This window comes from Sus scrofa, chromosome 16 (assembly GCF_000003025.6).
Source record: "Sus scrofa isolate TJ Tabasco breed Duroc chromosome 16, Sscrofa11.1, whole genome shotgun sequence".
Taxonomy (NCBI): domain Eukaryota; kingdom Metazoa; phylum Chordata; class Mammalia; order Artiodactyla; family Suidae; genus Sus; species Sus scrofa.
The window spans coordinates 49,792,729-49,817,250 of NC_010458.4; the positions used below are offsets into that span (position 1 = coordinate 49,792,729).

Here is a 24,522-nt window from a genome sequence, read left to right on the forward strand (position 1 = left end):
ACAGACATGGCTCAGTTCTGGCATGGCTATGGCTGTGGTGTAGGCCGGCAGCTGTGACTCCAATTAGATCCCCTAGCCTGGGAACCTCCATATGCCTCGAGTGTGGCTCTAGAAAAGGCAAAAAGACAAAAAAAAAGACATCTTCCTGACCACCAGAAAAGAGGCCCAGCTTTAGACTCTGCAGCCATTTGGAACGCCCCACACAGAGGAGCTCGCAGGAGGCTTGGCCACCAGCAAGGACCAGAGAGAACCTGACACTCTGGAATCAGTGCACGTCACCCATCCCTTTTGAGTGAGGATTTCCAAGGGCCTTATAAATAGTAATTAAAAGATACAGCATCCCGGACGGGCTGGTGTCAGGATCACCATTCGACTGAAGGGGGAAAGAATATCATTCCCCGGCTGGCTGATGAGAAGGCCTTGCAAGAGCTGCCCGTGGGCCAGTGGAGAAGTGTAACCCCCCCTGAGTCCAGGCTGGACAGGAACTAAGCCTGTAACATGCGCTGTGAGGTGTGTGTAATTATCACCCACCTTTTACAGATGGCAGAGCTGAGATCCAGAGCTTCTTTCTGCCTGGGAGCTGACACAGGAGGGACTCAGTCTCGGGGATTCCAAGCCTGTGGTGTTTTCACTGCTCCTATGAAGCCTCCAAATAATTATTCTTTACATCTGCAAAGCATGTTATAGTTTACAAAGCTATTAAACGTGCATTTTATTCTTTCCTTATCATAACTCAGCTAGGCAGGAAGTTCAGAGGTGACGAGGCCCATTTTATTGATGAAGGAATGGAGGCTGGGAGAGGGGGAATTAATTGCCTATATTCTTATAGCAGCCACAGTAATTCATGTCTATACAATGATTTATAGCTTACAGAATGCAAGGCCACAACCATGGCATATGAAAGTTCCCAGGCGAGGGGTTGAATCCGAGCTGGAGCTGTGCCCGTGTGTATACCACAGCTGTGGCAACATCAGATCCTTTAATCCACTGCACCAGCACTGTACCAGGCCAGGGATGAATCCGCAACTCTGCAGTGAGCCAAGCCACTGCAGTCAGATTCTTTCTTTTTTTTTTTTTTTTTTTTTTGGTCTTTTTAGGGCCACACCTGTGGTGTATGGAGGTTCCCAGGCTAGGGGTCGAAGCAGAGCTGTAGCTGCCAGCCTACACCAGAGCCACAGCAACATGGGATCTGAGCCGCGTCTGTGACCTACACCACAGCTCACGGCAACACCGGATCCTTAACCTACTGAGCAAGGTCAGGGCTCAAACCTGCATCCTCATGGATATTAGTCAGGTTTGTTAACCACTGAGCCACGAAGGGAACTCCACGCCTAAGTCAGCTTCTTAACCCTCTTCTCCACAGCAGGAACTCTTGCTTTCTGATTTTGGATATCGCAATAGCTCCATGAGGTAAGTAGGCCTGCTGTTGTTATTATTATTATCATTGTTGTTGTTATCTTCATTATTATTATTGGTAATAGTATTATTACTGTTATATCACAGATGAGTCAACTAAGATTCAGAGAAGTTAAGGAATAAGATGAGAAATGAACATTTATGTATCATACCCAGAGCTAGATACCGTAGCTATGGCATCTCACTGAATCCTACTAGCCCTCAGGAAAATATTTGCAAAGCCTCTTCATTCATCCAATCATGTCTTCATTCATGAGTATTTGAAGACCAGTGTTTACAGGACACCTGCTGTGGATCTGTTACTGGTCTAGGCACAGAGAATACAGCAGTGAACAAAAGAAAATCCTGGTCTTCACTGAGCATATATTCTTTTGGGTGTGGCTGAAACACACCATAAACGAACACGTAAATATATACTATACCAGAGGGCACTCATGGCAAGGAAGGAAAATAAAGCAGGATAAAGGCGAGGTGCTCAGGAATGACAGGATGGTCTGACTTGGCAACACAAGTAGAGATCTGAACACACTGAGAGGAGAGGGGTTTCAGTGGGGTCTTGAAGAATGATTAAGAATAGATTCGGGGAGTTCCCCTCGTGGCGCAGTGGTTAACGAATCCGACTAGGAACCATGAGGTTGCGGGTTCAGTCCCTGCGCTTGCTTGGTGGGTTAACGATCCGGCGTTGCCATGAGCTGTGGTGTAGGTTGCAGACGCGGCTCGGATCCCATGTTGCTGTGGCTCTGGCATAGGCCGGAGACTACAGCTCCGATTAGACCCCTAGCCTGGGAACCTCCATATGCCGTGGGAGCGGCCCAAGAAATAGCAAAAAGACAAAAAAAGAAAAAGAATAGATTGGCTCAGTGGTTAATGAATCCGACTAGCATCCTTGAGGACGCAGGTTCAATCCCTGGCCTCGCTCAGTGGGTTAAGGATCTGGCGTTGCCAGGAGCTGTGGTGTAGGTCACAGACGTGACTCGGATCTGGCGTTGCTGTGGCTGTGGTGAAGGCCAGTGGCTACAGCTCTGCTTCGACCCCTAGCCTGGGAACATCCATATGCCGTGGGTGCAGCCCTTAAAAAAAAAAAAAAAAAAAGAAAGAGTGGATGTGCTTCAGTGGAAAACAGAGGAGAATCCCTGGTGTGATGATCACTCCAGTGAGGGCAGCTTTTCTATCAGAAAGGTTTAAAGTGACCATTACAGTGTTACTTCATTGAATCCTTACAACCATAGGATGTGGGTATTGAGGGAAATTGAGGCTGAATGATGTTTACTGCCTCATAGCTGATAAGTTGCAGATTCAAGACTGGAACCTGCCCCTGCCAGGCACCAAGCTGGTGTTTCTGCCCATCCCAGGCCCTCTGTGGGAAGGCTCTGGAGGGAGTGTGTGGAGGGAAGCAAGGGGAGGGTGATGGGAGTGCAGCCAGCCCGTGGGGGAAACCACACCCTATAGGACTTGAAGGCCAGGCTACAAATTAGGGCTCCTGGGAAACCACGGAGTGGGGAGGTCTTAAGCGGGGGCAAGACAGAAGCAGCACTCTGCTTCTGGAGAGGGCAGGGGAGAATCTAGGAACCCCCCGGGGCAGCTGGAGGGATGAGGGTGTCATGCACTAAGGTGGGGAGGTGAGGGGGGTGGGGAGCCTCCCCTCTGCCAATCCCGTTAAGGAAATCGTGCCTAACGCCAAAGTTCTTAGACTGGAATCCAGGACCGCTTTGGGGATGAGGAGGGGAGATTGTCTCGGCAGCCGGATGGGGAAACATTACATCTTTCTTTCTTTTTTTTTTTTTTAATCTTTTTTTCCTTTTCTAGGGCCGCTCCTGCGGCATATGGAGGTTCCCAGGCTAGGGGTCTAATCGGAGCTGTACGCCAGAGCCACAGCAACAGGGGATCCGAGCCGAGTCTGTCACCCACACCACCGCTCAAGGCAACGTCGGATCCCCAACCCACTGAGCAAGGCAAGGGATAGAACCTGCAACCTCATGGCTCCTAGTCGGATTCGTTAACCACTGAGCCACGACAGGAACTCCCATTACATCTTGATTTGTGTTGTCCTCTGGAGCGCATCATTTCCTCTCATCATCAGTGTAGGCACCAGCCCAGAGCAGCACCGTCAGTGACTGTGACTTTGTCATCGGTACAGACACCACGTGTTTTCAGGTCACATTAGAGTTGTTACAGGTATCTTGGGACTTTGTTTCTACTCATCCCTCCTTTAAAACTATGAAAGGTAATGGGCTCAAGACCAGATTGTGTTGATTGATACATTAACAAGAAGCACCAGTAATAGCACATTGCAATATTTTGATAACTATATTTAAATGTAATTACTGTGGCTTGGTTATTTAATTTCATTCATTTAAAAATATTTTTTGTTGTTGTTGTTATTGTTGCTATTTCTTGGGCCGCTCCCACGGCATATGGAGGTTCCCAGGCTAGGGGTCGAATTGGAGCTGTAGCCACTGGCCTACGCCAGAGCCACAGCAACGTGGGATCCGAGCTGCGTCTGCAACCTACACTAACGAACCTGCAACGCCGGATCGTTAACCCACTGAGCAAGGGCAGGGATCGAACCCGCAACCTCATGGTTCCTAGTCGGATTCGTTAACCACTGCGCCACGACGGGAACTCCCATTTAAAAATATTATTCTAAGAGGGTATCCTTAGGCTTTGGCAGCTGTCAGATGGGTCCACCATCTCACACACACACACACACACACACACACACACACAAGGTTTAGAACTCTGGGATGGGACTTGCCTGATTCTTAGGCATCTTATGCTTTTCATTCTCTCCACTGGTTCCATAAGAGACAGTTGTGAATCTGGTCTGGAGGCTGAGGTCTGGTCTTGCACAACTCCTTAGCCTCAGGGTTCATGAAGAGAGCTCAGAAAATGTTATTTTAATTTGGAATTGATGGAGCCAAGGGTTTTCACCCACATTTGGATTTCTGGCTTCTCTTACAAAATCAGAAGGTCTGGCAACCCTGGGACACTCCACCTTCCAAGGTGAAATGACTGGGGTTCAGTAGCAGCCATCCTTGGGGACCGAGTGCCCTTTCCAGCCCCAGCCCCCAGGTACCCTGATGAGCTCCAAGGTCTTTGAGGTTTTGGTCCCCAGATGGGAGACAGATGTGATTTAGGGATGACCCTGAGTCACACTCCAACTCCAGGGACAAGCTTAAGGGCAAGTGGTGATTCGCTGAACTGCTCCCGTCAGCACCACAGACACCATCTGAAGCTTCGGCCAGACAGGCAGTCACCTTGGGAGCCGTGGACAGCTCCCGGCCTCCTGGACCCCAGCCTTGCTTCTGGCTTCACTGAACTCACTCACTGCCTGCTCCTCCAAGCTCTCCCCCTTCTCAGACTTCAGGACAACTGTCACCTCCTGGGCGGGGAGGGTTACCTGACCACTCTCTAAATTTGCACTCCCAGCCCCCCTCACACTCAAGACACTTTCTTGCTTCTCTGCTTTCTTTTCCTCAAAGCTCCTACCTTCATCCAAAAATGACATTCCTTTCACAGAACACTGTAAATCAATTATAATGGAAAAAATAAAAATCATAAAATAAAAAAAATTGGAGTTCCCGTCATGGCTCAATGGAAATGACTCAGACTAGCATCCATGAGGATGCAGATTCGATCCCTGGCCTTGCTCAGTGGGTTCAGGATCTGGCATTGCCATAAGCTGTGGTGCAGGCTGCAGATGTGGCTTGGATCCCTCGTTGCTGTGGCTGTGGCGTAGGCCAGCAGCTATAGCTCTGATTTGACCCCTAGCCTGGGAACCAACATATGCCATGGGTGCGGCCCTAAAAAAAAAAGACAAGAAAAAAAAAAAATGACATTGCTAATTTACTCCTTTACCAGCAGACTTCACGTTGGCTGAGTCCTGCATGACTAGACCCTGGTGGTCCTTTGCAAACTTTTGATAAATAGTGAGGAGTAAACAGACAGTAAGTAGGTGGAGGCCTTATACCATCCTGGTCCCGCACCTCGTCTCTCTCCTCCCTCCATCCCTCACCCAGGGGTCAGAGTCAGGCTCAGAGACTGGGCAGAGATGACCATTTAGTACCTTACCTGGTGATTTTAAAAAGCTGACTTTTAAACTTTTGTCACATACTTCTTTTTGCCTTTTCTAGGGCTGCACCTTCGGCATATGGAGATTCCCAGGCTAGGGGTCGAATTGGAGCTGTAGCCACCAGCCTATGCCAGAGCCACAGCCACTTGGGATACCAGCCGAGTCTGCAACCTACACCACAGCTCACAGCAACACCGGATCCTTAACCCGCTGAGCGAGGCCAGGGATCGAACGCGCAACCTCATGGTTCCTAGTCGGATTCGTTAACCACTGTGCCACGACGGGAACTCCTGTCAACATACTCTTGCTTCTGCCTTCCTGAGGGTCCCTGGGAACATCACTGGATGTTCCTGCCCTGGTTTCCTCATGCATGTCCCAGGGAGAAATAACATTTTCCTCCTGGGCCTGGCTGTTTGTGACAATGAAATGCCATGGGGACATGAAGTGCCCACCAGCACCAGAGCACATAGTAGGTGCTTGGCGAAATAGCTTGACCCCTTCTCCATCCCCACTCCCCTCCCCCCCTTTTTCAGTTGGAGCCGGAAGAAAGCTCGTCAATCACAGGATAATTTATGCAGCATGATATGCCTTTATTATTCCATGCTGAGTCGGGGCTTCTACTGTCCAATGAAGGTCAAAAGGAGGTATGGCTTTTATCTCTCCAGCAACTCTGGAAGCACTGGGGGGAAGGGGCAGACTCACAGAGGTTTCCTCTTGAAAACAAACAGATCCTCTCCCCTGGCCTGAATAGCTTTCCTCAATCAAAGCTGTAAAAGTCTGCAAGCAGCGGGACTTTGCCCTGAGCCTGGAGGGGGCTAATAAAGCATTGAATGGAGAGAGTGACCCCTATCTGGCAGAGGGGTCCCCGCTGGGCCCAGGCCCGCGCCTGCTGCCTCGTGGAGAATTCAAAGGTCACGTGTCATTAGTCAGTGTCTTAGCGCGACCCTTTCAAAATTATCGATAAAGGGGGAAGGAGACCCCTTCTGTTGCGAATCCCCAAAAGATTTTCTTCTCTCTTTTCTTTTCTTTCTTTCTTTCTTTTTTTCCCCCCACTGTTGGAAAAGCAAGGCTGTGACATCTTTTTCTTGTTTTCTTTCAGAGGCGAAAAGAACCAGTTTGAAATCAGGAGTTTCATGCTTTGGAAGACATAAAAGTCAGGACCGGAAATTTTTCTTTGGGATGCAGTTTCTCGGTGAAACCCTGGCTCTGAGAAGCCACTAGATTTGGGTTCCCATGAAAAACCAGTCTCATTCCGTCCTTGTCCTGAAATTCTTCACACCGGTTCTAAAAACTCTGGAAGCCTCTCTTTCCTCCTTTCTAACCTCAGATTGGCCCAAGGCCTGGGCCCTCTGTAAAGACATGACGGGGCGCACAGGGCGCTCACATGGCCGTGAACCTCTGGCCCTCTCCTTCTCTCTCCGTGACTCAGTTTCCTCATCAGAACAGGGTCCCAGACCCAGGGAGACCCCGGGATGACCTCAGTAGGGTCTGAGGAGCCCGTGAAAGAGATGATCGGCCCTTCCTCCCCGGTGAGAATGACAATGATCATCTTTCCTTTATTATTTACTTAGCCAGGCAGTTTATAGCTGAGGCCAACGTGTGGTTGTGGTGGCGTTAATATTTAATCCATTAGCCACGGATTGATTCCACGACATTCCTGGGTTTATAGGTAGTCGTTATATTGCTTTTTATTTGTTGCCCATTTTGCGAAGTCATTAAGGCCCACACGGTACCTCATCTGCAAATGGCCGCTGCAAAGACAATGCTCGCATGCGTGTGCGTGTGTGTGTATGCCCGGGGATGCGTGGGGAGTAGACCTGCGTTGCATCCAGCGCTTAGCAGGGAAGGTAGGAATCACCCATAGTCAGAAATCCTCCAGGGAATTGCTTAAACCATTCACAAACCACCGTCTTTGGGAGTTCCTGTCATGGCTCAGTGGTTAACACATCTGACTTAGCATCCATGAGGACACAGGTTCGATCCCTGGCCATGCTCAGTAGGTTAAGGATCTGGCGTGGCCATGACCTGTGGTGTAGGTCGTAGACATGGCTTGGATCGGAGTTGCTGTGGCTGTGGTGGAGACTGGCAGCTATAGCTCCGATTTGACTCCTAGTCTGGGAACCTCCACATGCCTCGGTAGGGCCCTAACAAAAACAAAGCACTCTCTCTGTGTATAACACTAACCACATGTACACAACTGCAGCAGAAAGGAGCAGTGTTGGAACAAATTCCTTTTGCTTTGCCCTTCAGATGAAGCCCTTGGCTAGTTTTTAAGGGGACAGTTTAATGTAAATATTTTGTTTCTTTCTTTCTTTCTTTTTTTTTTTTTTTTTGGTCTTTTTGCCATTTCTTGGGCCGCTCCACAGCAACTCGGGATCCGAGCCACGTCTGCAAGCCTCCACCACAGGTCACGGCAAAGCCAGATCCTTAACCCACTGAGCAAGGCCAAGGATCGAACCTGCAACCTCATGGTTCCTAGTTAGATTCGTTAACCACTGTGCCACGACGGGAACTCCGTTGTTTTGTATCTTTAAACGCAGAAATCTTGCTCCTCAGGGTAAGATGCTCAGAGGGACCCCTCCCTATTTACATCTTTGGCGTTAAAATCGAATTTAAATTAAATGGCCTTGTCATGTGACCTCCACAATAGCTGTTTTTTTTTTTTTTTTCTCTCCACATGCCATCTTTGAGTATTGGGTTACTTTATCTCCAAATAAATTAATATCCTCACATCTCACTCGCCTCATTGGAGGGGAACAGCCCTTGGGCAGGCCAGCACATGCCACAGGTAAGCCACATGGTCTTATAAAAACGATGAAGATGACATTGAACCAAAAAGCAGTGCCTGTGGCTGGGGGATGGGACTCCCCCCCCCGCCACCAGCTGGCGGATGCCTGGTAGAGAACTCAAGGCAGGAGCTCTGGGGTGGTTCTCCCTCCAGCAGAAGAATTCCTGGAGGAGGAATAAGGGCTGCATCATTGTTCGGCCCCGGTCATTGTCAGGCCAGGATCGAATGGGGTGGGCAAGGGACTAGAGGTAGGCGAGAAGGAGATTAAGGGGAGATGGGGCTGTGAGGGGTCGGGCTGTTATGGTGAAGAAACCCCTAACGAAACTGAGCAGGGGTCAGAACCCGTGTGCTCCCGGGGGCTCCCTGAGCAGGGTGCTGGCTTCTGCTTCGTTTCCTGACCCATTGCCATCTCCTCTCCGCTTCCCTCTGGCCCCTCAGCTCGCTGCTTATCGCCTCTGCCTGTTCTATCAGGGGAGGCTTCGGGCACCTCTGGGACAGAAAGGAAGATCCATTTGCTTCTAATTCCTCTGGGCTGGACCAGGGCCTGGCCAGAGCAGCTCAGCGTTTGGTGGACAGCTTCTGAATCCCTCTGGACTCTGCTCAGAAGCATTTCAGAGCCCGCCAAAGGCACTGGCTGGCTTGCGAGCAGGGCCTGGTGTGTTTTCCAGTGGTCCCCAGAGGACCTCCAAATCAGGTCCCCTCTAGGGTTTCTGGATGCCTCAGCTTTCCCATCTATGAAACAGGCTTGGCATTACTTCCTAGCTCAGAGATCCATGCTAAGGATGGAATGAACAAATGCATGAAGAATGCCCGGCATAGAATTAGCTGCTGTTATTATTGCTGTTGCTGATTTTTCAGGGTTTTTTTTCCCATTAATGTTTTATTTTCATCATCACTCATTCTTATTTATTACTGTTTCTTATGTTACTTCTTGTGATGTATATATTTGTTGTTATTGATTCCGCTTCTATGCGCTCTCTTTTTATTATTGAGGATTAGCCATTATGACTGTGTTTCTCAATGATTATATTTTTATGGGCAGAGTTTTTTTTTTTTTTTTGCTGTCAGGCAGGAGTGTGATATGCAGCAGTATGATTATTTATTGTCCCTAACAGTGTATGTACACATCCGTCTCAAATGATCATGATCAGGTATGACGCTTAAGTATTTTTCCCTGTTCATCTGTGATGGAGACTTTATACATTTATTTATTCCTTTATCTGATTTTTGAAATTGAAGAGTAGTTCATTTACAATATTGTAAATTCAAGTGCATAGCAAAGCGAGTCAGTATACTCAATATATACGTATATTCTCTTTCAGATTCTTTTCCATTATAGTTTACTACAAGATATTGAGTGGAGTTCCCTGTGCCACACAGTAGACGCTTGTTGTTTACCTTTTTTTTTCTTTTTTTGTCTTTTTAGGGCTGCACCCAAGGCATGTGTAGGTTCCCAGGCTAGGGGTCAGATCAGAGCTGTCGCTGCTGGCCTACACCACAGCTACAGCAATGCAGGATCCCAGCCGCATCTGCGACCTATACCACAGCTCACGCCAAATCCTTAACCTGCTGAGTGAGGCCAGGGATTGAACCTGTGTCCTCACGGATGCCAGTTAGATTCATTTCTGCTGAGCCACAACGGGAATTCCTAATTGTTTTATATATAGCAGTGTGTTTGTGTTCCCAACTTCTAATTTATCTCACCCCTCCTCCGCCCCACCCCCTTTCTCCTTTGGTAACTATAGGTTTGTTTTCTATGTCTGTGAGTCTGTTTCTGTTCTGTAAATAAATTCATGATTTTTTTCCTTTTTTTTTTTTAGGGCCGCACCTGTGGCATGTAATTTGCCAGGCTAGGGGTCGGATCAGAGCTGCAGCTGCTGGCCTCCCCCACAGCCACAGCAGTGCAGAATCCAAGCCTCCCTATGATCTACACCAGAGCTCCAGCAATGCTGGATCCCTCACCCACTGAGTGATGCCAGGGATCAAACCTGAATCCTCATGGATACTAGTCAGGTTCGTTATGGCTGAACCACAATGGGAACTACTTTTTTTTTTTTTTTTTTCTTTTAAATCACAAAACAAGAGGCATCAAAATGTGACATGTCTCATTTGGTTCTTTTCGACTTTTTAAGAGGACACAGTTACCAAGAGGCAGGGGATGGTGTCACCTGTGCTATGCCCTAGCTTTTCCCCACATAGAATGTGGGCAGCAGCAGTATCTACTTCATGGGCACCTGTTATGTGGCCTCCATGGGACACGGTAAAGCTGTTAGCACAGGATGGTTCACAGTATCAGCCAGTGTTAGAATAAGAGACAATTCTTGGGGCCTGAATTTCTTCCCAGTAAATGAATGGGCTGCCTCCTAGCACCTCGGTCCTCTGAGGACTTCTGGTCTACCCAGTAGTGGGTAATCCAGTGTTTGGTAAGTGCTGCCTGAGACCAATTCCCTTCCCCTGCCCACTGGCTCACCCTAGAGCCCCTGAGAGCCCCGGTGAAAGAGGAAAAGACAAACACCCAGCAGGGCCTTTCCCCTTGCAGATACTCCCACAGGGAGCTCTGCAGTATCAGCCCAGCCAACAGAGCAGTGAAGTGAGACAGTAAATGGGGTACCCGTCCCCCCAGGAGGAGGGGAGACAGCAGGGTTCTTTTTAAGTTTTCCCTTGGGGGTTGCCATTTTATTAGCATAGGGATAAATAAGACCAGATAAGAGCCCTCTGGTTTTACATCTGGGGCTGTAGGAACTGTGTCTGGGGGAATCCCAGCCTGGGAGGCAGGAGGCAGGGGCCCACCGGGCTATGCCGCCAGCGGGCTTCCCAGCTCAGTGGGAAGCAAGTTTTGACAACAGCAATGCTAATTGATGAAATGTTCTCATCAGAGATAACAGGGCAGAGAGTGATCACGTTTTTATTTCTTTTGGGCCGGGAGGGCCTTCCCTTCCTTCAATATTTCTATTTACCCCTGTATATTATATCCGAGTACCAGCGCTCCACCCCTCACCCCCTTGTGTGAGTTCTTCCTGAACACTGAGACTCCATCACTCTTCATCTTAAATAATGTTTATTGGAGGTCCCCTTGTGGCTCAGGGGAAACGAACCCGACTAGTATCCATGAGGACGCAGGTTCGATCCCTGGCCTCGCTCAGTGGGTTAAGGATCCAGAATTACCATGGGCTGTGGTGTGGGTCTTAGATGTGGCTTGGATCCTGGGTTGCTATGGCTATGGTGCAGGCCCACAGCTGCAGTTCCCCTTCGACCCCTAGCCTGGGAACTTCTGTGTTCCCTGGGTATGGCCCTAAAAAGCAAAAAAAAAAAAAAAAAAAAAAACTTACTACAAACTTCCTTGTGCAATTGCCTTTGGTTTTCTAGGTTTGATTGGAATTTGAGACTGAGGCTGGCTAGGGCTCTGGACTTTGGAGTTTTGGGATTGAATCCTGGTTCTGCTCTCTACTGGTATGTGGGGAAGGGATTTGCACTCTCTGGGAGGGCTTGACTTTTCTTATCTGGCAAATGGAGATTTAATATATCCATTTCTTTAAAAAGTTACTATGCAGGAACAGGTGGGGGATAATGCTTTCTTTTAAAAAACAAACAAACAAACATGAAAATCCAACAAAAACCCTTGACAAAAGACCCTGATAAGAATATAAAAAGGCAGCCAAAGATTGGGAGAAAATATCCCAACACATAAAATGTGTAATCAGAATATACATAGAATTCTCTGAACTCAATAAAAAGAAGACAAATAGCCCAATTAAAAGAATGAGCCAAAGATTTGGACTCTTCTCCAAAGGAGTTATGCAAACAGTCAATAAGCCCATGAAAAGATACTCAACATGATTAATCATCAGAGAATTGCAAATTAAAACCACACTGAAATACCACTATACACTCATCAGCATGGGGAGAATCAAAAAGACTAACAGGGGAGTTCCCGTCGTGGCGCAGTGGTTAACGAATCCGACTAGGAACCATGAGGTTGAGGGTTCTGTCCCCGCCCTTGCTCAGTGGGTTAACGATCCGGCGTTGCTGTGAGCTGTGGTGTAGGTTGCAGACGCGGCTCGGATCCTGTGTTGCTGTGGCTCTGGCGTAGGCCGGTGGCTACAGCTCCGATTCAACCCCTAGCCTGGGAACCTCCATATGCCGCGGGAGCGGCCCAAGAAATAGCAACAACAAAAGACAAAAAAACAAACAAACAAACAAAAAAAAGACTAACAGCACTCCTGTTGGCCAGGGCCTGAAGCAATAGAAATTTACACACTGCAACAGGAAATGTTAGAATGGTACAACCACTAAAAAAACATTTTGGCAATTTTTCGTTTTGTTGTGTTTGTTTTTTATTTTTTTGTGCAGCGGCTTGATGTGGGATCTCAGTTCCCAGACCAGGGATTGAACCCAGGCTGCAACCATGAAAGCACCAAATCCTAACCACTAGACCACTAGGGAACTCCCACATGAGCAGTTTTTTAAAAATAAAATTAAATATACTCCTATTATATGCCCCAACAATCCCACTCCTAAGTATTTAACCAAAAAGGAATTAAAATCTTGTACATGAATATCGACAGTAGCTTTATTTATAACAGCCCATATGTCCATGGGTAGGGACTGGATAAATTGTGGTATAGCCATACAATGCAAAACTACTCAGCAACAAAAAGAAATAAATTAGTGTTACACACAACAACATGAATGCATCTCAAAAACGTTATGATGAGCTGAAGAATCCACACACAAAACAGTACTTACTGTATGGTTATATTTCCTTTCTTTTCTTTCTTTCTTTCTTTCTTTCTTTCCTTCTTTCCTTCTTTCTTTCTTTCTTACTTACTGTATGGTTATATTTCCTTTTCTTTCTTTCTTTCTTTCTTTCCTTCTTTCCTTCCTTCCTTCCTTCCTTCCTTCCTTCCTTCCTTCCTTCCTTCCGTCTTTTTGCCTTTTCTGGGGCCGCTCCTGCAGCATGTGGAGGTTCCCAGGCTAGGGGTCGAATCGGAGCTATAGCCACTGGCCTATGCCAGAGCCACAGCAACTTGGGATCCAAGCTGCGTCTTCGACCTACATCACAGTGCAGGGCAACACCGATCCTTAACCCACTGAGCAAGGCCAGGGATCGAACCCACAACCTCATGGTTCCTAGTCGGATTCGCTAACCACTGAGCCACGACCAGAACTCCTGTATTGTTATATTTCTATGAAGTTCTCGAACAGGCCAAATGAAGATACAGTGAAAGAAATAAGACCAGTACTTATTTCTTGGAGGATGGTAAGAAAGGAGCATAAAGGAACTTTCTGGGATGGTGTTTTTTATGTCTGTTTGGGTGGTGGTCTCATGATTGCGTACAAGTGAAACGAGTATTTCATTGAGCTTGTACATGTAAGATTTATATAATTTATGTACATAAATTATACCTCAATATAGTCATGTTAAAAACATAATCAGACATATTGTCTTCATTATTAAAAAGAGAAAAGCAGGAGTTTCCATCATGGCTCAGTGGTTAACGAATCCGACTAGGAACCATGAGGTTGCGGGTTTGATCCCTGGTCTTGCTCAGTGAGTTAAGGATCCAGCGTTGCCGTGAGCTGTGGTGTAAGTCACAGACGTGGCTCAGATCCCGTGTTGCTGTGGCTGTGGCGTAGGGCTTCAGCTACAGCTCCGATTCGACCCCTAGCCTGGGAACTTCCATATGCCACGGGAGCAGCCCAAGAAATGGCAAAAAGACAAAAAAAATAAATAAATTAAAAAAAAAAAAAAAAGAGAGAGAGAGAGAAAAGCAGACCAATTACAATCCAACTCAATCTGGATGGATGCCCAGGAAATTCTCTCTCCTAAACTAACCCATGGGCAAAGTCAATTCTATTTTATTAAAAAAAAAAAAAAAAACACCTCTTTTCTTTTATTTTGGGTCTACAGGTGTGGCATACGGAGGTTCCCACATTAGGGGTTGAATTGGAACTGCAGCTGCTGGCCTATGCCACGGCCATAGCAACGGGGGCTCCATGCCGCGTCTGTGACCTACACCACAGCTCATGGCAATGCCGGATTGTTAACCCACTGGGTGAGGCTAGGACTCAAACCCACATCCTCCTGGATACTAGTTGGGTTCATTACTGCTGAGCCAAAGTGGAAACTCCAAAACATGGCTATTTTCCACCAGAATGGCTACAATGAATTTAAAAAGGAGAAGAGATCAAATATTGGTGAGAATAAGGAGCAACAGGAGCCCTTCACACATGGCTAGTGGGAAAGTACATTGGTAAAACCACTGCGGAAAACTGTTTGATAATATCGGATAGAATCTTGCATACCTTCGGGCCCAGTTATTCCATTCTGAATATGCGACAGAGAACTGAGTCCATATGTCCACCAAAAGACAGGATGGCTCCAAACTCGAAACTATACTGATGGAAGTTGCAGTGGAATGCGTCCACGGATTGTGGGATGCTCACATACTGGGATACTACGCAGCATGAAGAATGAAACAAATGCAGCCACACACAACCAAGTACTATTCAGCAGAAGCAGCCAGACTCAAAAGCATATACGCTGCCTAATTCCATTTATATGAAATTCAAAAACAGGCAAACTGAATATAACAGCAGGAGAAGCCTGAGCAGGGTTACTTTTGGTGTGGAAGGTGGTGGGAATTGATGGGGAAGGGGCACACAGGATCCTTGTGGGGTAACGGGTATGTTCTGTGTCTTGGCTGTGTTGGTAGTTCCACTGGTGTACACATTTGTCTAACTCATGGAATCACAGTTAAGCGGATTGCGTTTTATTGTATGTAATTTGTTCTCCTCTAAAGTTGATTTTTAAAAATACCCATTTCAGGGAGTTCCCTTCGTGACTCAGGGGTTAACAAACCCAACTAGGATCCATGAGAACACGGGTTCGATCCCTGGCCTAGCTCAGTGGGTTAAGGATCTGGCGTTGCCCTGAGCTGTGGTGTAGGTTGCAGACATGGCTTGAATCCCATATTGCTGTGGCTGTAGCCAACCGCTGTAGCTCTGATTCATCCCCTAGCCTGGGAACTTCCATGTGCCTCGGGTGTGGCCACAAAAAGCAAAATGATAATCATAATAAAAATACCCAGTTCACAGGTTGATTTGAAACTAACTAGCACAAAATAGCCTCTTTTTGTTGTTGTTATTGCACCCAAGGCATGTGAAATTCCTGGGCCGTGGATCCATGCCACAGCAACAACCCTAGCCATTGCAGTGACAGCACCAGATCCTTCGCCTGCCACGCTACAAGGGAACTCCAAAAAATATTAGTTCGATCATCAGTGAGAAACATATTGAAGGAACTGAAAGGATGTGAGTTGATGAACTGACAGATCTCTCTCTTCTCCAAATTAGTAGCATAGGGATGAATTTGGTCCCGAGTCTGAGAACTTGGCAAAAGGAGCCAGCCTTGAAGGTTTTAGACAAGGGCCACAGGAAGGGGTCAGTCACCCAACCTCCCACATCAGGCCTGCTTTTTCTTCTGGGGACCCACAAGCCCTGCATTTTGAAACTGGGGTTCAAACACCTTGTTGCTATCTGGGCTGATTTGGCTTCCCATCCTTTTAAAAATATATTTGGTTATATGTTTTTATTTGCTTGATTGGTGTTTTTTTTTTTTTTAATCGCAAAGATGTATATATGCTCTTTCACAGAAAACAGAGAAGTAGAAAGAAGAAAATCACCCCATCCCTCCTCTCTAAAATAACCACAAAATTGAGTGTATGTCTTTCTAATTTTGTCTAGATGTGGATTCTTTCTTGCTATGGTTGGGATCATACTCTAACATAGGCAATTTCCACACATCTATAAACTCTCTGCCAATGCCATTTTAAGGTACAGAGCATGCCCCCATGGTCTTACTAACTAACTGTGCCTTCCTATTGCCCGTTTTTTCATCATTATAGGTCACTTTGCAGTGGTTTATCATCATTCAGAGATGTTTTCCCCCTGTGATTAATTTCCTCAAGATAGACTGTAAAAAGGGAACTACTATGCTATAGTAATATTTTTAAGGCCTTTATTACATAGTGCCAACTTGTTCTACACTGTCGGTCACCAGCAGCAACACACGGGTTCCACTTTTATCACACTGCCAGCACTAGGTTTTATTTTTGCAAAAATCATTGGTCTTTGGACAGGCATATAATCTTTCCTTTCTAATTATGTTCTATGATTCCTTCCGACATTGATTATTTCCCCATATATTTGTCAATTACTTGCACTTCCCCCTTTTGTTAAGCCTCAATCCCTGACCTTCCCTACTAATCAATTAGGATCTCAGATTCTTCTTTTGCAGGAAGATTACCGAGCACCAACATGGGTAAATGATGGTGCTGAATTCTTGACTTCTCTGCGCTTACTGAGATGGATCAGGTGTTCTGCACCAGCCCCCAAAGTGCTGGTTCTCAAACTTGCCCAAGATTCATTTGGGAGGGAGCTGGTCTAATTGAGAGATGCCTGGACCCACCCCCTGAGATTCTGAGTTAGCAGGACGGTAATGGGCTTGAGGAATCTGCATTTTTAGTAAGTATATTCCAAGATGATTCTGATGCCGGTGGTCCATTAAACCCACAACAAAGTGAAAAACACTGCGCCCAAAGAGAGGACTGGTTGTCATTATCATGATTTTCACCTAGGCAAGGTGAGTTTCGGGAACAAGGAATGAAAGAATTCATTGTCACTAGAAATGGCCTAGTGTCCTATAAGCGCTCAATACAGGCTTATTTCATTGGTTGATGCTTCTTAATTCCAGGCATCCAGTAGGTGCTTATTAACTATTATTTCTGTTTAGTTATGAGGGGCCAGGCATGCAGTAGACACACAATAAAGACAAGCCACACCAGGTAAATTCAAGGGCAAGGCAGCAAAATAGGTGCTCAGTAAATATGTGTGACGAGCAGCCCTATGGCCAGTAGGTAGAAGAGACGGGTCTTAATGCAGCCCAAACATTATCTCAGGGAGAATAGGGTTGCTGGGAGGTTTCTTGGGTGCCTGGTCTGCAAGGCTGAAGGAAGAGGTTAAAAGATCAACAGACTTACATTCCAGACTCAACCAGAAGAACTGGCCAATCCTGTGAGCAGGGCTGTCTCCCCAGACCCTCAGGCTTGTGTCTCTCATCATATGATTTGCCTTTTCTCTGTGCGTTTTTTGTTAAGACCTGAGCCCCTTTAGAAGCCCATTTGCTCATGGCAGCAGGTTTTCAAGGGTCCATCACCTGGCTAATCACAGCCAAAATCCCACCCCTGCGTCCCCCCCTTTTCTTTCTCTTGGACTCTACCCTTTCGTACTTCTGGAGATGAAGTCTTCCCTAAGACCCATAGGAAAAAACCTAACTCTTCTCCCCAGTGGAGCCCTCCAAAGACTTTTAAAAGGGTGCAGAGTTCTTCCTTTGAAAGATGGGACCTCCCGGGGTGCTAGTTTTTAATTTTTCTTCATTTTTTTTTCTTTTTAGGGCTGCACCTGTAGCATATGGAACTTCCCAGCTGATGGGTCAAATTGGAGCTGCAGCTGAGCCTATATCACAGCCATAACAACACAGGATCCGAGCCACATCTGCAACCTCTGCTCCAGCTTGTGGCATGTGGGATCCTTAACCTGCTGAGCAAGGCCAGGGATCAAACCCTCATCCTCACGGAGACTGTGTTGGGTTCTTAGCCAGCTGAGCCACAATGGGAACTCCCTGGGTGCTGGTTTTTGAACAGAAAAGCAAGAGTAATTCTTGCCTTTTTTGTGGATTAAATGCCATTTTGTATTTTGGGGATACTCTTTGTGTTTGCTTGGCGAACATTGTCCATAAGCCTTATGGTCCAGCCAGGTGCAAAATTTCATCATCAGCCCATGAAAACTCCTGGGACACAATACCTCATAAGTGTTCACCAGAGCATTTCCTTATGAAACAGGGGAAATATGGTCTCTTCATGGAGGTGTTGCAAATTTGCGTCTATGTGAGCACAAAGGTTTACTCTTCAGCGTAGAAAGAAATAGCATCCATGTGAGTCAGCTGGCTGTATCCTCTGCAGCTAAATTCAGAGATTGTCACAGATATTGGAAGGAATAAAGAATGGAAACATGGGGATGGGGGGAGAAGAGAGGGTGCAATCCTTAGCAGCCGGCAAAAGTGCTGTCAAGACTATATGGTAACAAGAAGATGTCCACGAGCCATTTGTAATTGAAATACAGAGGTTACAGCAGTGCAAATTCTTCATCTCAGTAAAATTCATAGACCCAGAAAAAAGTCTAGAAAGATATTTATCAAACTATTCACAGTGGCAATCATAATGGAATTCCAGGAGATTTTAATTAGTTTTTATTTTTATTTATTTATTTGCATTTTTAGGGTCACACCTGCAGCATATGGAGGTTCCCAGGCTAGGGACTGAATCAGAGCTGCAGCTGCTAGCCTATGCCACAGCCACAGCAATGCAGAATCTGAGCCGGGTCTGCGACCTACACCACAGCTCATGGCAACGCCGGATATTTAACCCACTGGGCAAGGCCATGGATCGAACCAACATCCCTATGGATACCAGTCAGGTTCATCACCACTGAGCTACAATGGGAACTCCTAGGAGATTTTTATTATTCCTTAAAAATTTTTCCATCTTTTCAGAATAGAATAAATATATTGTGCTTTCTCCATATATTCAAAGTTTATATCCAAAGAATGTTAAATGAAAAATAATTTTTTTCCTTTCTTCACAGTCACCATTCCCATTTTCTAGAGCTAAATATGCTTGGCAGTGTGTAATCTTCAAAAAATTCAAAGCATAATGGAGTTCCCGTCGTGGCGCAGTGGTTAACGAATCCGACTAGGAACCATGAGGTTGCAGGTTCAATCCCTGGCCTTGCTCAGTGGGTTAAGGATCCGGCGTTGCCGTGAGCTGTGGTGTAGGTTGCAGACTCGGCTTGGATCCTGCATTGCTGTGGCTCTGGCGTAGGCCGGCGGCTACAGCTCTGATTAGACCCCTAGCCTGGGAACTTCCATATGCCGTAGGAGCGGCCCTAGAAAAGACCAAAAAAAAAAAAAAAAAAAAAAATCCAAAGCATAATAAAAATGTGTACGTTAGATACATTGTGTGTTTAACACAATAGTTTTATACTATGTGCACTTATTGGGGACTTCAGCTGTCTCATTCTTTTTAATAGCTACATCGTGTTCCGTGGTATGGATATGTCATAATTTACTTACATGGTCTCCTCTCAGTGATCATTTAGGCCATTGATAGTATTTTTTCTTATCCCTAAATGTCATAGTACAATGTAAAAATGAAGGAAAGTAGGAAAGCAGGATGCCAGGGAGTCAGGGACTTGAGCATGAGGGAGAAATTGATTCAGAGCAAAGGATTACAAAAAGCACAAACAGGAGTTCCCGTTGTGGCTCATCAGAAACAAATCTGACTAACATCCATGAGGACGCAGGTTCAATCCCTGGCCTCACTCAGTGGGTTAAGGATCCAGCGTTGCCAGGAGCTGTGGTGTAGGTCATAGATGCAGCTCAGATCTGGCGTTGCTGTGGCCATGGGATAAGCCAGTGGCTACAGCTCCGATTTGACCCCTAGCCTGGGAACCTCCATATGCTGCGGGTGTGGCCCTAAAAATGTACATATAAAAAAAGTAAACAGCAAACTGAGTAAAACAAAACTCAACAAACCAAAAATCTCAAAAATTCTCTAGTAAACTTCTTCCTGGTCCTGTTTCCTGTCCTGCTAAGCACCTAGCCTGAGGGAACAGGGTTGTTCTCAACAACCTGACGACACCATGAGCCCCTAGGAGGAACAATTCAATGACGTTTAAGCAATTTCTTCTTTGAATTCAGGACACATAATTCTTTTTCTGTTGGCTTGCAGATATACACTACCATCTGGTAGAAGTGTTGGATATATGCGTTTTATTGCTCAGGAGAGAGATAAATATTTTACTGGATATTGCATCTTGCAAACCTGAAACCTAACATAGAGTCCTCTCTTGAATGTGGAGTTATGTGCAGAGCAAAGCAGTGTGCCTGACTCTGCCTAGATGGCTCAGAGAAACTTTCACAAAAAAGGGCACCATGGAGTTGGGTCTTGAAGGATGAATAGGAGTTTTTTAGTTACAGAGCAGAGGAAGGGCACATTGAGTAGATGAAATGGCTTGTGCAAAGACATAAACATTTTAAATAAGATTTGTTTATTTGAATCATGGTGAGTCATCTGGTGTGGCTGAAATATGGGGAAGTGGCTGGAATAGCCTAGAAAGACAGGTTGGGCCAGGTTGTGAAAGTCTTTGACTGCCAGGTTAAGGGGATTTAATTTTTTATTCTGAAGGCAGTGGAGAGCTATGGGAGATTATAAGCAGGAGAGTGAAACAGTAGAGTTGATCACATTGCCAGACAGATTGGCTGGATAGGAAGACAGTTTGGAAGCAGGAAGATAAATGAAGAGAAGACAAAGAGCCCTGGGAGTTTTCTTTCGTTGTTCCTTGGTGATCCCAGTTCTTATTAGGAGAGTTAGTACATAACCTACGAAGGATATTCCACTTTTATGTATTTCTTTTGTAACCAAACTCTCGTACCGGTTAATGTACATGAGTATTCCTTGCAACAGTACCTATATTAGATGACCCATATAAAATTGTTATTTTTGTAGGTCTGAAAATGGTCAACTCTTGATAATTTCATGTGATTCAACTTAATAGTAGCAAAACATTTGCCGAGACCTCAATGCTGCTCAACTGGAAACAGGTCACTTGTGGCATCCGTGTGGATGGACCAGCTTAACGTGCGTGTGCTCTAGCATTACCTCTAAAATTAAGGACTTACTGTTTTTTTTTTTTAAGGCATGATAATAGTATTATGGGTATACTTCAAAAAGCCGCTTTATCTTTCCGATAGCCAACCTGGACTATTTACAGTTAAAATAATACGATGTTTGATATTTGCTTCAAAATAGTCTGGGGCAGGGTGGGGTGGGTGGGGGAGGGTGGATGGAGAGAGAGAATAAACAAGATTGGCCAAGGATAGATGCTTGTTGAAGCCTGCTGATGGGCACATGAGAATTCGTATTACTCTTTGGTCTGCTTTTGAATAGGCCTGGGAAACTTCCATAATAACATGCTTTTGAAAATGCACAAGGTAGAACAGTTTTTAGAGGATGCAGTCATTTGTGCAAAAGGAGAGGATGGATGGAAGTACATATACACACGTAGTATACACTGGTACAGGCATAACAATTTTTTTTTTTTAGGGCTGCACCCTCGGCATATGGAGATTCCCAGGCTAGGGGTCTAATGGGAGCTATACCTGCCGGCCTACGCCACAGCCACAGCAACACAGGATCTGATCTGCATCTGCGACCCACACCACAGTTCACGGCAACGCCGGATCCTTAACCCACTGAGCAAGGTCAGAAATCGAACCTGCGTCCTCATGGATGCTAGTCGGATTTGTTAACTACTGAGCCACGATGGGATCTCCAGGCATAAAATATTTTTGGAAGGAAGATCAGGACTGAGAGAGAGTAGTACTCTTTTGTACTTAAAAAATAAATAAATAAAACCTTATGCATGTATTCTTTTTAATGGAATAATTGGCCAAGAGGGAACTGCTGTCTAGCACGGGGAACTCTACCCGATGTTCTGTGATCATCAATGGGAGACGAATCTGAAAAGGAATGGATGTGTGTATGTGTATGACTGAATCACTGTGTCAGACAGCAGAAATTATCACAACATTGTGAATCAACTATACTTCAATAAAACTTTTTTTTTTTTTTTTTTTTTTTAAGGGCTACAGTCATGGCACATGGAAGTTCCCAGGCTAGGAGTAAATCAGAGTTTGCAGCTGCCAGCCTACACCACAGCCACAGCAGCTTGGGATCTGAGCCCCGTCTGCAACCTATACTGTAGCCCATGGCAGTGCCAGATCCTTAACTCACTTTCGTCCTCATGGATACTAGTCAGGTTTGTTACCACTGAGCCACAATGGGAACTCCCAATAAAACTTTAAAAAAGCAAACAAAAAAAGTTTTCTGATGGCCTAGTGGTTAAGGGTCTGGTGTTGTCACTGAGGTGGCTCTGGTTCCATCTCTGGCCCAGGAACTTCTGCATTCGGCGAATGTGGGAAAAAAGAAAAAGAGGGCCTGGGAACCTCCTTATGCCGCAGGAGTGGCCCAAGAAATGGCAAAAAAAAAAAAAAAGACACACACACACACACACACACACACACACACACAAGCAGTAAAATAAAAGCACAATGTGAAAACAAGACAAAGGGGTATCCTCTAGGGCCCAACAGGTTAGGCAGCATCTCTGCAGCACCAGGACGAAGGTTCAATCCCCGCCCAGCACAGTGGGTTGAAAGATCCTGCGTTGCCACAGTTGCAGCGTAGGTTGCAACTGTGGTTAAAATCTGATCTCTGGCCAGGGAAACTCCATATGCCATGGGACAGCCAAAGAACAAAACAAAAAAGAAAAAGAAAGAAAGAGACCTGCGTTGTATTTCCAGCTCTGCACTAACTTGCAATGTGTGCTGCCCTTGGTCTGCTCATTCAGGGACAAGCAGACAGCAGAAAGCACTGCCTCCCGGCCCGGTGTGGATGGAGATGGAACTAATTCACGCAGATGTAACACGATAACAATAGCGAAGTGCACACCATGAAATTGCATATGGGAAAGAAAGTCCCTCGGCGCCTTTGGAAGGACCAGGCCATGAAGTGTCCAGGTATGACGCCCGTTTCCCACTCCCTGTGTCCCCGCTCCTCCTTAGGCCAAGAGGCCGGATTCCTGCCCCCAGCTGTCCCTGCTCATCAGAGTCACGAGACCACTGTTCCATAGCACCTGTCACTTCCTGCCTGTGGACTCCCTTCAAAGCCCAGGCCCCTCCCTCCAGGGGGATGAACCCGAAAGCTGACTCAGCCCTTTTTTCCATGCGTTCATTTCTAGGGTGAGCTGGAGGCAGACCTCGGCAGGGGCCGGAGAGAATTTGCTGGTTCACATTTCATAAAACTCTTCCATGGTGGCACTGGGGAGAAGCACAGACAGCCTGTGCATGAATTCCAGTCTAGGGGAGGGTAGATTTCCCTGGGAGCCTACTGTCGAAGGGGCCTCTGGGGTTGTTTATCTAACACCCTGACACATCCAAAGCCTGAAGCTTCTTCCCCTTTCTCACCAATAACTCCATCCCCATGCAGGTACCCATCTTCCGTCTCACACCACGGGTCTCTCCAGGGCTCAGAAAGTTAAGGAGGATCAAACTAGGAATGCGGTTCTGAATCCAACATTCAACATTGCTGCCCCTGGGAGTTTTGTTGGTGGCTCAGCGGAAACAAATCTGACTAGTATCCATGAGGATGCAGGTTTGATCCCTGGCCTCACTCAGTGGGTTAAAGATCCAGCATTGCCATGAGCTGTGGTGAAGGTCGCAGACGCGGCTCAGATCTGGTGTTTCTCTGGCTGGGGTGTAGACCTGAGGCTACAGCTCAGATTCGACCCCTAGCCTGGGGACCTCCATATGCCACAGGTGCAGCCCTGAAAAAGCAAAAAGCAAAAACATAAATAACAAAATTGCTGCCCCTGGAACCTCAACCCTTAACTCTGAGTGTTAGTTGCTTTAGGCAGCTGCTAGTGAGAGATTATTTCCTACACTTTATTTCTTCTGACAAAGGGGATCGTAAACATTCTATTCTTTCTCTCCTTAACTAAGCACATGGATCTGAGTTGGGGGTGGTGCTGGCTGAAAGGGAGAATTTGAAATGCGCATCTGCGGAGAAGTATCATTGGAAAGAGGAAAGTGATCTTAGGGCCTCCGGTTCTCTGGAGCAGAACTTTCCAAGGCAGCAAAGGTAATGGATACTTCAGTCACTCACCAGTTGATTGTCACAATCAATAGCTGTGGGGGCTGGGATATCAACTGAGTGAGCTGTTTGGCTTGGGGGACACAGAGAAAGTGGGAGACTGGCTCACTCCACCCAGATTGGCCCCACGCAAGCCAATGTGACAGGTTCCAAGGAGCCCAGGCTTTTGGGCAAAAGGGCTTAATTTCTTAGTCCTGATAATATATAAATAATAGATATTATATATAATTATATGTGTCACTGAGAATTTATCATGTGCAAGAACCTGCGATAAAGCATTTTATGTGTGTTTAAGCAGTGTTTAAGTGCTAACCCTCACAATAACCTTTTTTTTTTTTTTTTTTTCTTCTTCGGCCACAGCATATGGAAGTTCTTGGGCCAGGGATCAAATCCAAGCCGGAGCTGTGACCTCTGAC

At 46.2% G+C, this 24,522-nt stretch overlaps 1 long non-coding RNA gene across 1 annotated transcript; it reads left to right on the forward strand.

Annotated features, from left to right (window-relative positions):
- On the forward strand, nt 5,753-7,890 carry LOC110257223. The gene is made up of 3 exons (XR_002339534.1): nt 5,753-6,132; nt 6,588-7,017; nt 7,855-7,890. It is a non-coding gene; the product is annotated as an uncharacterized LOC110257223 (long non-coding RNA).